Source organism: Hemitrygon akajei, chromosome 12, assembly GCF_048418815.1.
Source record: "Hemitrygon akajei chromosome 12, sHemAka1.3, whole genome shotgun sequence".
NCBI lineage: Eukaryota > Metazoa > Chordata > Chondrichthyes > Myliobatiformes > Dasyatidae > Hemitrygon > Hemitrygon akajei.
In genome coordinates, this window is record NC_133135.1 from 90,183,833 (window position 1) to 90,198,679 (window position 14,847).

Consider the following 14,847-nt stretch of genomic DNA (forward strand, 5'->3'; position numbering starts at 1 on the left):
GAGAGTGAGCCTTGAAAACGTACAATTGAAATTAGATTTCATCTTCTGGCATCCCACAATGATCTGGAACTGTGACCACAATTCTGCACATGGATTTCAAATAATCTAGTTGATAGATAAAGAAACTGTATATAAGATGTAGATATGAAAGTATAAACTTAAAGGATTTAGCAAATTGATTCAAAATTTTGTGATTAACTGCATAATTTATATGGACTTTAGGAAAGAATTTGCTGAGATCCCTCATAAGAGTCTGTTGTCTAAAGTTGAGGCTCATGGAATTAAATGAAATATTTGACTAGGTTATAAGATTGGCTAAATGGAAGTAGACAGAAAATAGGAACAGAATTCAGGTCAAAGCTGACAGGGTCAGACTCACCAGCACCCACAGTTTCTGCGTTAAGGCTTCAACTATTGCCTATATTTAGAAATAATTTAACTGATGGGATTTAAAAAGTATCCTATCCAGTTTTACCAGTGATATGGCATGGTTGGCAATGTACGCAATTTAGGTGAAAGGTTTACAACAAAAAGTTGAGCGAAGGTACAGTCTCACATAAATATGAGGCAATCTATTTAAAATGTAGAGTATCTTCTGAATAGTATAAAGTCAGAAGCTATGGAGAGTCAGAAGCACATGTAAATATTGTTGCGATATCATGGGCAGATACATTTTGCTGGTCTTCAAAGGTCTAGAGTACAAGGAATGGAAATTATGCAACTTTTCAGAGATTGGTAAAGATCTCAATTAAAAATGCTGCTTTTGTAAATCTGAAATTTTTGGATATTAAATTCTCAAATTAAGAAATAGGGGAAATTGCCATTATATGATGAGGCCATAAATTAATGATTTCACAGAAACTTGTAACAGTTTTGAAGCTGAATTTCTGTTATACTTTCATGAAATGTCTTGGTATATTAAAATATGACATAAAACAAGTTATTCATTCTTCTTAATCATTGCTACTTTGGAACTAAGAAATCTGCAAATGGTCTTGTTGCACTGAATTTGTTTTGAATCTTTAGAAAGATTGCAGATGGAGAAATAAGTTTAAACTTTTCAGTTGGAGAAAAGTTGGCTGGCATATCACACCTCTGAGCCATAACATTGTGGATTTAAATTCCACAACAGAGATTTATGCACTCTGATGTATTCAGAGGGTGGTTGCATTAGGTAGTCTGGAGTACTGAGATGTTTAATCCTGGTCTCCTCTGCCCTTTCAGATGAAAGCAGGCTCTCTGGTATTGCTTTGAAAAGAAGCAGTAGAATTATCACTGGTATTCTTCCTGATAGTTTTCTTCAAAACAATATTGTAGAAAAGTGTTTCTGAAATATTTTCTAAATTTCTAAAAGTTCTTTATTGGCTATGATGTGCTTTGAAATGTTGTCATGGATGTACAAGATGCTAAATGAATTCTTCTTTTCATCTTTATAAAATGCAGTTAATATATGGTAAAAACAGGCAAGACAATTTTTAATATGCCATGACCTAATGTACTATTCTAGAATGCAAAATTGAAAGAGTAGTGGAACTAGGTCAAATAGTATCTTTAAAAGACTCTTGATTGCTACTTAAATGGAAAACAAACTTGAAAGTAATGGCAAAATAACAAAAAAGTGGAATTATTTGGTTAACTCAGAGTTACTCAAATGGCTTCTTTTTGAACTGTATCATTTAGTGATTCTCTTGCTTGGCTCTCTTGTCTGGAACATTCTTTCCAAACATTGGAATATGGATTGTGATACCCCAGCTCCTGTTTGCTGAAAAACTAATTTTGTATGAAACATTATAGATTGGCTCATGCAGTTTTAATTATGATCTGTTTGATATATTCTGACCATCATAAATTGCCACAATAATTGGTTACTTCATCATAACCATTTGTTTCCTGCACCCTTAATCCCACCACTTTTATGATTTGATGTGCAATATGATCATTTTGAATTTTTGAAATTTTGTCTTTTCTAAATAATAAATTAATTTTAGGAATAATTCTGTCTTTGCCAAGTTGATTCAGCAATGGATTTTTCACAAAGCTTTAAATATTAAATAAAACAGTTTTTCTGGAACTATATATAACTACTTAATGAATAGAATACATTGCTTTAACTTGTCACATAATTATGATGAATTATCAATATTGTGTTGCTATCTTTTCAAGGGTTAATTCAGTTAAATCTCTAACTGAGCTCCTGATATAAAAAGATCCTGGAACATTGCAGCCACTTTCCAGGGTTGCACTTTCGGCAAATAAATCTTAAAAAGCATTAGCAATTGATCTAGAAAGAAAGTCGACATGGCTGATCATGTAAAGTTGTTCTCTTGAGACACTGGAAAGGCCTTACAAAGACATGACAAAGCTAAATTTGTAATTTAGCATCTGGATAATTTGTATTACTTCAGAAATGTATTTCAAACCCAAGTTGATAATTTTGCTGGAAACAACTACTCCTGTTATAATTTGAGATTAAATTAAAATGGCACCAGGACAAATTAGGTGAACGCTATATTTAATTTTTTAAAGATGGTAATTGAGGTAGTGGTCCAAACTCTAAAGCAACCCAAGTAAAACTTCAGCACCATTATGTTCTGCTAATACCTCATTTATAAGGCAAAAAGACCGCCATCTGAGTTGGAATTTGATTTAACATTCATGAAGTTAGTATCAAGCCAAATAGAACATGAGTTTTAATGTGGGCTCAGGAAACTAATTTTGCAGCTCAAGCTTTTTTCAATCTCTGCTCAAGATTTATCATTTTGTTAACGAAAGCCTTTTTAGCTGGTAATTTTCTTCTGCCAAAGAAATGTGATATGCAGTATTTGCAACCTGCAACATTTATGTTTCTACAAATATGTTGAACAGAGAGTGAAAGGTTCGTGAAGACTTAGTGCACACATTTTTGGCATTAAGTCAGGAAAAATGCTACATTAGGATTTAAAAGCTTTAAGAGATTAAATTTTTCAGACACGTACTTAAATCATAGAGAAAATAGTACAGTGCAGGACTTTCATTTCAGGCCCTTCGGTCCATAATATTGTGCTGAGCACATTAGTTTAATTCGCCATTCGATTGCTAATTTAATCTCATCTGCCTATACAATTTCCATATCCCTCCATTTTCCTCACATTCATGTGCTAATCTAAAAAGTTCCATGGCGACTAAAAAGTTTGCCTAAAGATCATGTTGAATATTCCAAGTCCAAAGTAATATATTTTGTCTATTTTAAATGAAAAGCATTTCAAACAAAACACTGGTTGAAGTAAAGGCAAGGTCAGAAAACTAAACTTCCCGGGCGTAAACCACTGGTATTGAATAATGCTGTCATTAACAACTTGATTAAATTGCTTTAGTAATCACACTTCTTTGCTACAATAAACAAAACTTGTGATTGTCCAAAGAGCAAATTATATCAAAACTCATTAACAACGATCAGCAAGCCAAAAAACTCTACATTGTGTTCATGAATAAAACAAACCTGATTCCTTTTCCTGTGTGCGTGTTGCAATGAAGTTTCAAAGTCAGATGAAAAGTTTCCAAATATTTGTACTGCTCCTTAAAATAGTCACAAAGATTTCTGCAGCAGCAAACAAACTCGTGAAAAGCTCTCTTCCATGTTGTTACAGATCCAAAAGCATTGTTTTCTGACAAAATTATTTGCATGCAATACCTTTAATAAACCTGAAAGGAATATAGCACTGCAACCCTGTGCCAGACTTAAAGCTCTGTTTTCAGTTAACAGAAAGATCATGAGACTCGTTGCTGCTGTGGTGCAACTGTCTGTACCGTTTCACAGCTTCAGGGCTCGTCTCTGTGAAATGGTGGGTTGCAGTTGGTAGACACTGGATCAACATAAGCCAGACTGACAGTCTCCTTAAGAACACGAGCATGAGGTTTATGAGAACTACACACCTATGACGTAATGGCACTTAGAACTAATTGAGCAAGTGATTTCCTTTCTCCGAACGTTTAATCACAGGTTCCTAGTGAAACAGATGGAATGGGGATAAAAGTTCTTCTTTGTTTGCACTTTACACTGTCAGTGCTCACACCCACGTCACTAAACTATACTTTGCACGCTATCAAAAATGAGTCTGATTACAAAAAAATCAAAGCATGTGGTTTATAATATGATGTCTTAGCTGAGGTTTATGTGCTGCAGCTTTAGCTTAGAACAACAAACTTCTTAAAAATTGATTAGAACAAATGAAAAATAGCTTCCTGGCCAAAGTTCTTGTAATTGTGCAGTAAATGTTCAGTAAATGTGCAATTTACTGAACATGTTATTTCCTCAATTGTCGATTTCTAATTGGTTAAAATGGGAAATAATAATTTGCATTTAATCTTTGAACAATGGGTTTTAACAAATCTACAGAATAGTAACCATACTGTGTATGCCCACAAGAAAATGAATCTCAGGGTTGTATATGGTGACATGTATGTATTTTGATAATAATGTTTACTTTGAACTGCATACTGTGGTATAAAAATCAGTTACCGCATCATGCTGAGGTTTATGTTAATTGCAGATTACATTAGATATTATTAAAATTATTTTGAGCTCCACTCTGTATCCCAGTAGCATGTAGTGCATTGAACTTGCATTTGCCTGTTACTACTAATTATTCTTTCTTATGATAGTCATTATTATGTATATACATGATACACTTTCAATTTTGAGGCTAGGCTCCCTGCTTCTCCAGTCTATTTCCCTGGTTCAGGAGTGGTTTAGGACATTCAGCGGGTCCTGCCAGTTGTCTTTGTGCCAAATGGAATCCCTTCTGTAGACAAGACTTCTGATCGTAGAATAACTGATTAAAAGATGCAGAAGGTGCAGATTTCTAGCAATATCTGCCTGCTGCGCAACTGTCAGCAGTGCATTCCGGACTTGAACCATTTGCTGCCTGTATTTGTTTGGCTTTTTGCAAATCACATTGGAACATAAGAACTTTTAAGAAATGAGTAGGCTGTATGGCTCCTCCCATCAGCTTTGCAATTCACTGAAATCATTAGTAACTTTTTAATTCAAGTGAGATATTCCTATGCTGACGCTATATCTCTTGATTCCCTTAATATCAAAAAGTCTCTTGGTCTCTCGCTTGAACAAATTCAATGACTTACACAGTCTTTAGGTAAAGAATTCCAATGATACACTACATCCTGAAGAAAAAAATTCTTCTCATCTCTGTCCAGAATGGCTGACTCTTTTAGTTTCTAAACAGCCTATACAGGGGAAACATTAACATCACATCTAGCACTTGGAGACTTAAGAAAACTTTAAATGTATTAATGAGATTATTCCTCAGTTTTCTAAGTTTGATGCTATAGAGACAGTTTTCTTATTTTCTTCTCATATGGCATACCTGACATCCCAGTAATCAATCTACTGAGCCCACTTGTACTGCTTTCCCACTACAAATATATCCTTCCTGAGGTAGGGAGACCAGCTTAGTTCACTATGTTCTATGTCTGGATTCTCCCTGGCCTTTTATAATTTGAAAGTAACATTGCTAATTTAGTACTCAAATCCTCTGGCGGTGCAGGTTAAATATACTGTTTATTTGCTTTATCTGCATATTATCTTCCAGAGGTTTGCGTTGAAGAGGAGACGGTAGAAGCAGATATGATAGTACTACTTTAGAGGCATTTAAACCGGCATGTGAACAAGCCTGGGCCCCTGATCCCTCCAGCATTGATCTCTCCTCATACTTTAATTGTCAAAACCTATTAAGTCAAAAATCTGTCACTGCTCATTCTACAATCCTCCACCCATTCTTTTTTATCTTATGTCCCTTAGTTGTTAACTCTTTCTCTACGGAGAATAGTTTCTCCCTGTCTACAATCTGTCTGTTTTATAGAGCAGATGAACAGGCTGTTAATCCCAACCCATTCAGGGTCCCTACTTGATCTAGTCCCATTTTCCTGCATTTGGTCTCTATCCCTTTAAATGTTTCCTATCCACGTACCTGTCCAAATGTCTTTTAACTGATATAAATGTACCCACACATTTAACATTTCATACCTTGCAGTTTGTTTCATATACGCGTCACTGTGTGGACAAAGATGACCCTCAGGATCCCATTAACTAAGGTATTTGGATTTCAGATAGTTGGGAAAAGGTTTAGAGGGGAAGAGAGCAAAATATATGTCGCCTTTAGTATGTATAGCATGACACACAGTACCTGAAGTAATGGCTGGGGCAAAAACCATTGTCACTTTTCAAAGTGCCAGGATGAAAGACTACAGGATGAGGCTACTGGCCAAAACCAAAGATATGGTGGTAACCTTAAAAGCGATATTTTGGGGCTAAAATGTAGCATCTTGGTCAAGATTCAAATTTATTCTACACATGTATATTGATATGTGCCTCATTTGTATTGATAAGCAACACACTCATGGTTGTGTTGGCTGTGCAAGTATTGCCACACATTCTGGTGCCAACATAGCATGCCCACAATGCTTGCAAAACAACACAGAATGCAACAAAGCAGTAAGCAACAAGCAACAAAACACCAACAGCAAAACAAGCCCTATACCTCCCTCCCATCCACACACATGCACAGTCCTCTAACCTCAAGGCAGGCAGTCTCCTTCAGACTCTAACCCCGAGCAGACTCAGATTCCGACTTCAACACACAGACATTGGGCTTTTGACTACCCCAGCAGACTCACAGAGATTCGTACACCCAGGGCTACAGCCATCGGGCCTTGACTTCTGGACTTCCAATTCAACCCTCAGACCTCAATCCTTGGCATTGATCCCTGGACCCACTGATCACTGTACACCAATGACAGGACCCCAAACACTACACCTTGAACTCTGGTCTCACTGATTTGCAAACCCATGAGGTTGCTGGACATCGTTCCTCCTGTCTTCACAGAATTCCAACCCCGGAATCTGCCAGCATCTCACTAACCCTGTGGATGGGCACCAGCCTTCTACGCTGGTCTAACATCAGGCCCGACATCCTGACATAGTCTGCAATATCCAAAGTCCATGTCACTGGCCTTCAGATGTCAATAGAGACTTAGGACTCTGGCCTGTTCTCTAATTCCCTCACATCCCTATTCCCAAACCTTAACCTGACCCCTGATTTCCCTCTCTGTCACTAAAAACCACCCCCATGAACCCAAAAACCCACTAAAAAAAACTAAAACTGAACCACAACCCCAACAGAGGACACAACTTGGCACCATCTTGTAAAGCTATATTATAGCATTTTTTCAATTACGGGCCTTACCTCAGGATGTAGAAAGTGGGAGCTCAAGCCAATCCTATTTAAAGGATTTCAAGATCAAGGATCAAAACTATAATTGTCTTAGCTAAGATTGATTTTGAGAAACCGTTTAAAAGGGGGCATGGAATCATCTTCTCAAACATCCAACTCAACAACAATATCACTGATCTGATACCGCAGTTTCCTAGGATCACATATCCTCCCAATTGGCAGACTTCAGATACAACAAAAAACAGAACAGGTATTAAGATGTGCAGGTTAGAGACTTTGGCTTATCCTTCCCAGGCATTTCTATATGACAGATGGGGAATAAATTAGTCGATGGCAGTCTAGTAAAAAACATCAAATTCAGAGGAGTGATGTAGCATATGTACAACTACTTTAATGTTCCTTTATTCTTTCATTCCTGTAACACAAATTTTAGCAAAATAAACGTCTTATCTTTTTATATATAGAAATAACTATAACAAATATACAAGTAAATGAACCTTGTGAAGTTACAGTACAGAATGGTGCATCAATTGAATTTTGGGGTTTGGGCAAAAGCCTTTCTCTGGTTTCTCATGGAGAGTGTTAAAGTAAATACTAGCCTTAAAGGTATACCAAAAAATACATCTGTTATATGCTACAGATTCAGCCAGGGATAATTTTTAAACATTCCATGTCAATACCTTTTGTGCTCCAATCCAATCTCTTAATTAATGTAGCTAGCATGGTGTGAAGAGTGTAGTGCCTTCCTGTATCATTTAAGCTATTGAATTAAACCAGTTTACTCCTTAATTTTTAAAGCAATTATTTTTTTCTTATCATAAAGTACATTCTACTCTATTAAACACCCTTTCAGCAGTAGTTTGAGAAACTACTTAAATGTCAGGCATAAGATTCCATTCAAAAAATTAAAACAGCTTACCAGCATTGTGCCATTGGATTCTGAGTTTCTTTTGCATACTGGTGTGAGCCTTGCTGCTTTTTGTCTCAAAAATACATTGGTGATTTTGTCATATAGAGCCAATTTATAAATTTCTTTTGATTTAGATGTGCTATTAATAACATGTTGCAGCACTCTTCAATTGTGCCTTAAGAGTATAATCCTTAGACAAATTATGTTTCCTGTTCCTAATAGTTCAGTGAGCAGTAGAATTAAACTCTTTGTTCTAAACATTGTGCATGGCACTTATTTATTCAACAGGAAACGGTTTGTCTTTGGTCTTCCAATTTTTCTAGTTTGCTTGTTTTCATTGATGCAAATTTGTTTTATTTTTAGAAATTGGAGTAGATTTTTGATATCAATAAGTTTTGTTTATATATTATATTCTTCATTAGATTTTGAAAACCTCAGGATGCCATAAGAAATTTTAACAATTTTTGCTAAAGTTATTTTGGAGACAAGCTAGGTTGCGTAATCATGCTACTGAAGGGAACATTTTTTTCAAAATTACTGAATCAAAATGTTATCTTGGTGTTAGTTTCCACCTGCTTCCTCTGACTTAGTCAATTTTATTGTTTTTTTGTTGTTGCTCTTGAAGCATGCAAGCCAGTTAGAACAACTTGAATGAATTAAAATAAATATCCAAAAAAGTACAATTTAGTGCCAAAGAAACCCAGACCTGATGATCTGATTGAATATTTGTCTGCTTGTTCATATTGAATAATTGTTTTTAAGTGCTAATGACCTGTAGTAAAATTAAATTTTAAGCCAAAGATCCAGCTGAATAACTCTCCAAAAGATGAGTACCAATGCTAAGCAGTAAACTTAACCAAATTCAGCATACAGGTCACCCAGATGCAAACACCATAGTTGGAATGCCTTACTGGATGTTACCATGTCTGAGCAAGCAGGATATTCCATTTAATATTTGGAACAACTGTGGGGATCAGTAGAAAAAGTTTTAAAATCAGAGGAACATTGATGAACACAGTGTACTCTGGGAGGAAGTTATTCTGATTATTGTAAATGCTCATCTAGATATAAAACATAGATTGTTGCAATAGCCAAAGAGGCTGTCCTCACCATTCATGTTTTCTTCTCTTGCTGAAGAGAATACTGGATCCTCCCTGGTCACTTTAAGCAGATTCCAAGTACTGTATATTATCTGCACGCAATCTGTAATGTATAATGGAATTATTCAGACTGGGTTGCAAGAGTATTTATACCACTGGGCCAATATACAGTGAAAAGCTTTGACCCATTCTCACTTGTGAATCTTGTGAAGGTACTCTAAATCATCTGCAGAATCATCTGCAGCTTAATGTGAAAAAGACAAAAGAGCTGGTGGTGGACCTGAGGAGGGTTAAGGCACCGGTGACCCCTGTTTCCATCCAAGGGGTCAGTGTGGGCATGGTGGAGGATTACAAGTACCTGGGGATACGAATTGACAATAAACTGGACTGGTCAAAGAACACTGAGGCTGTCTACAAAAAGGGTCAGAGCTGTCTCTACTTCCTGAGGAGACTGAGGTCCTTTAACATCTGCCGAAAGATGCTGAGGATGTTCTCCAAGTCTGTGGTGGCCAGTGCTATCATGTTTGCTGTTATGTGCTGGGACAGCAGGCTGAGGGTAGTGGACACCAACAGAATCAACAAACTCATTCGTAAGGCCAATGATGTTGTGAGGGTGGAACTGGACTCTCTGACGGTGGTGTCTGAAATGAGGATGCTGTCCAAGTTGCATGCCATCTTGGACAATGTCTCCCATCCACTCCATAATGTACTGGTTAGGCACAGGAGTACGTTCAGCCAGAGACTCATTCCACCGAGATGCAACACTGAGCGTCATAGGAAGTCATTCCTACCTGTGGCCATCAAACTTTACAACTCCTCCCTCGGAGTGTCAGACACCCTGAGCCAATAGGCTGGTCCTGGACCTATTTCCACTTGGCATGATTAACTTATTATTATTTAATTATTTATGGATTTATATTGCTATATTTCTACACTATTCTTGGTGTGACTGTAACGAAACCCAATTTCCCTTGGGATCAATAAAGTATGTCTGTCTGTAAATGCGGAGATAATTGCTTTCAATTATTACAGCAACATATATTTCTGGACTTGCTACTTCAATTGGTACTTCATTATAGCATGCTACTGCTTTGTGTGACAGTAATTAGTTCTTATTACATGGATTTACTGTACTATGCTGAAAAATGTTGCACTTTCTATGAATAATGTATTCCTTTTTTGTCAAACAGCAAAATAAAGTTGTTGTTTTATATTGACTTGTTCTATGAAGAACAAGTTTACCTGGTTAGCAGCTAATTTTCGGAAGCAACTTATTCCCACTAGTCTGATCAGATGACTGAAAAAGCTTCTGAACACATTTTCACTGTATTCCTTGCATCACCTGCCCTCATTGAGAATATAGAACAAAATCTTAGATTTGTAAAGTTTTTAAATAAAGTCATTCAGTCCCAGCATGCATTTCAGATTAGAGCCATTCAATGTGTTTGAAAACCTCTTTGTGCATTAACTGTCCAAACTACCAACATTTTATTTTTGAAAATTGATCTTTATCTATTACCAATATTTAAATGACTCAAGTTGTTTAAATTGGAGGTTGATAGATATTTTGTTTCTTGTCATGTGAAAACAAGAAAGGCAATGGTCATACTAAATGGTATTCCTTAATGATGCAGAATATCTTCAGGCACAGAACAAAGTTTAGCAATCCCTGGAAGTCAGAGGCATTGAAAGACAGTAGTAAAATATGTCATAATGAAAGAAGTGTATTTGAAGTATATTGAAGGAAGTTCAGTAACAGATTAACCCCTGAGGATGAATGCTTGATGTGCAAAATATATTCCCAAAACCAGCTGGTTCTTGCCAAGGACACACATTTACAGCAGAATATGTAAATGTAGATGTGTAACTTTAGCCATTTAATATTACCTTGCGTTTCCTTTTTCAATATACAAGGTCCACTTTAGTGCAAAGTGGTCATGGTGTAGTGACTATGGCTTTGCTGGTTTGTTCAAGAACTGAATAGTCGAAAGGAAGTAACTGTTCTTGACCTCAGTGGTTTGGGACTTTAGATTTATGTACCTCTTAAAAGATAGTAGCTGTGAAAAGATGACATGGCCTGGATAGTGCGTATTGTTGATAGATGATGCTACTTGAGGCACTGCAGATATTACCAATGGTGGATAGAGATGTTCCTAGATATATTGGTCAGAGAGTCCACTACTCACTGCAGCTTCTTATGTTCCTGTGCATTTGAAGTGTCATACCAGACCATGATGAAACCAATATTTGTCGGGGGGGGGGGGGGGGAGGCTTGGAGAATTATAGGGAAAATGCAGGCAACTGGGACTAGCAGGGTGGATGCTATGGTTGGCATTGACTAGATGGGCCGAAGAATCTGTTTCTGAACTGTATTACTCTATGACTCTAAAAAGGAGCTGTTCATACAAGTTTGAATTTCTAGTTGCTTATGTTCATATTGTTACTTTTAAAGCACCCCTCAAATAAACTCTTTTACCAAGGAAACAAACCAAGAATATGCAAAACAGCCTAACCATCCTCATTTCACAACATCCTAAATCATTGTTCTTTCACCATCATTTAAACCTTGACACTCCATCAAATAGCATTCTGGGCATGCCTTTTACTTAGAAAGTTTCTAGCAGATATGTCACCCTTAAGAAGATATTTTTGGAATGGGCAGCGATTTCCCGTCTTGTTTTTGAGAAAGAATTAAAAAACATTTTGTTTTGCTTCATGGGTGTATCTTATAATGTGATACATTTGTATGATTCAAGCCTGTGATATTTTTTAGTTAGTTGAAGAACAGTCACACTTCAATAATGGGTTTGACATAATTTATTGTTTTATTAATAATCATTATTAATTGTTTTAATGCATTTATTTCTTATAAAATTAGTGATGATCAAATATTACTTAAGGTGGTCCTATTAATCTCTAGCATTCTGTTCTCTGTATATTCTGCAAAGATTAATTTGTATCTTGTTTCTCTTTGGAAAATTACCTTGGAAAATCTCAAAGATAAATAGAAGTTATCAATGTGCTTTTATTTAGCTTGATCAAAGATTTATTAAACTGCCTTCCAGCAAAAAGTTAACAACAAAAAAAGGCCATAAGTTTTTAATTTTGGATATCTTTTTAACTGAATCAGCTGCCAATAGTAAATTTGAAAATTGACTTAAAAGAAAATGTATTATTTTAAAATATGAAAAACTATTTAATTTTCCAAACACCAGGGAAACTGACAAATTATCATTGATTTGGCCTAGATGTAAAACTAGGACAGTCATCACATAATTGCATCATAGACAAGTTCTTTTTAAATTTCAGCTTTTTAAGAATAAAATTACTTTGAATTTCATCACAACCAGTTTACTATTTGGTGTGCATAAAATTTTGACCTCTACTTTTCCTTTGCTGCTGTACTTTTTCTCATTTATCTTTCAGTATATGGGACAGAAAATGAGCTATATCTTATTTCAAATTAAATAGTCTATTTTAAAAAATATATTTGTAAGGCATGAATGTAATTTAGAAGACCAGTCATCACTGGGAAGTTGTTAATCTAATAAAGTTTATCTGTCAAGGTTTTAAGTGACAATCACCTGATACTAAATATTTTAATGCTTTATAAGGCCATTGCCATGACTCATGACTGCAATCCAAAAGTAAATATTTGGATCTTGCCTCAGTTAGCAATCTGGAAGAATTGTTATTTGTTAGTAAACTTAGCAATCCAGTGCAATGCATGAACTGCATTAGGTCACTGTGCTACCGCAGACAAAGCTAACTAAATCAGTTTGTATTGTATAATGGAAATTATTTAGGCTTATAATGTTCACTCTTATCACTTGCTGAAGATCAGGATACCAGGATTTTGATCATTTTAAATAACCTAATTGGGGGAGTTGCCTGAGGAAATGCACAAGGAATACATAACAAAATGTTGAGTTTCGAATCTTGTCTTCACCCAATTTTCTCCTTTATGTCTTGGAAATCAATTGTTTAAGAACATTTTATTATTATAGTGATTTCTCACATGAAAATATTTTTGCATGCTTTTTGTACTCAAGCTTTTTCTTTTTATAGCTGTGGATACATGATGGCCAGTCTCTGAATCTTGGCATGTAATCTCCCTCATATTACTTTTAGGTGAAGTTTACAATCATATTTCTTCCTGCACATTTTATTTAATTTGATGAGTCCAGATCAGTGAATTCTGTTTCATCAATATTGAAAGTAAATTCTTGTGTAGTGTATATTTTAAAACTATATTATTAATGAATGACATCTTTGATTTTATGTTCAGCAAACATGAGGAAATCTGCAGATGCTGGAAATTCAAGCAACACACACAAAATGCTGGTGGAACGCAGCAGGCCATGCAGCATCTATAGGGAGAAGCACTGTCGACGTTTCGGGCCGAGACCCTTCGTCAGGACTAACTGAAAGGAAAGATAGTAAGAGCTTTGAAAGTAGGAGGGGGAGGGGAAATGCGAAATGATAGGAGAAGACCGGAGGGGGAGGGGAAAATGCGAAATGATAGGAGAAGACCAGAGGGGGCCCCCTTCGGTCTTCTCCTATCATTTCACATTTTCGCCTCCCCCTCTTACTTTCAAAGCTCTTACTATCTTTCCTTTCAGTTAGTCCTGACGAAGGGTCTTGGCCCGAAACGTCGACAGTGCTTCTCCCTATAGATGCTGCCTGGCCACGTGATGTTCCAAATGAAATATAACATTCATTAATAAATTGATTGAAACATCTTCTTTACCTAAAATCAATGGTATTAGCTGATTAACATGGAGTAAATTGATCTATCCAAGCAGTAATCGATTTTGAAATGGCCATGTACAGCTGTATAACCAAAGACAATGCTCTGTTAGAAAAGTATGCAGCATAGAGCTGATGAACACAAACTGATATGGAAGTGTTAGGGAAGTAATGATGGAATCCTTAGTGTAAATTGTGTTTATGGAAAAATGTTGAGATGAGTCCTGGAACCAACTTGGTATACATTGCAGATAATATGAACTGAATGTACTTAGCACATTACTGCACTAAAGATTAGGAACCCTTAGTGCATAGTTTCCCAACCTTTTTTAGCCCAATGCCCCTCTTAGGCACAATATACTTTCCGGTGCCCCCATAGTGTAAAAACATGTCTACCATATGCTAACATGAGAAAAATGATTCCGCTTTAAATTCATTTTTGTGTTTAGATCTAGCTTACACAGTACCTGTGTGTTGTACAGCAGCTTCAATATCAATGTGATCCTTGAGCTTGATGAATTTTAGTAAGAGTTGAAATATCTGATTCATGTTGTGACAGCAAAAGCTTTAAGTCACTATGCATAACAATGTATAAGTTGTTTCTGTTTTTTGTGACTATGTGGTTCACTGCACTGAAGCCTCTTTCAACAAGGTAGGAGGATGGAAATATAATGAAGAGCAGTTCGGCTTTTTTCCAATACCCGGAAAACCTCGTATGATAGTGTAGCCACGTACCACAAAAGCTGACGTTTTTGAAAAGCATTTTTGCTTCTTCATTCTGAATTTCAGTCATTTCTTCTTGCAAAGAAATGGGTTAATTACCCAGACTGGAATTTCCAAATTGTTCAAATCCTTGAAT

At 36.1% G+C, this 14,847-nt stretch overlaps 2 protein-coding genes across 10 annotated transcripts in view; one reads left to right on the forward strand and one right to left on the reverse strand.

The window, feature by feature from the left end:
- Positions 1–3,870, reverse strand: part of angptl1a (angiopoietin-like 1a) — a 139,484-nt gene extending 135,614 nt beyond the window's left edge. For all 4 annotated transcript variants that reach the window (XM_073063660.1, XM_073063662.1, XM_073063661.1 and 1 more), the window contains exon 1: positions 3,479–3,870. The gene's annotated coding sequence lies outside the window, so the exon portion shown is untranslated. The remainder of the gene's footprint in view (positions 1–3,478) is intronic.
- ralgps2 (Ral GEF with PH domain and SH3 binding motif 2) overlaps positions 1–14,847 on the forward strand; it is a 516,901-nt gene that overhangs the window by 336,026 nt on the left and 166,028 nt on the right. The window lies entirely within an intron of this gene.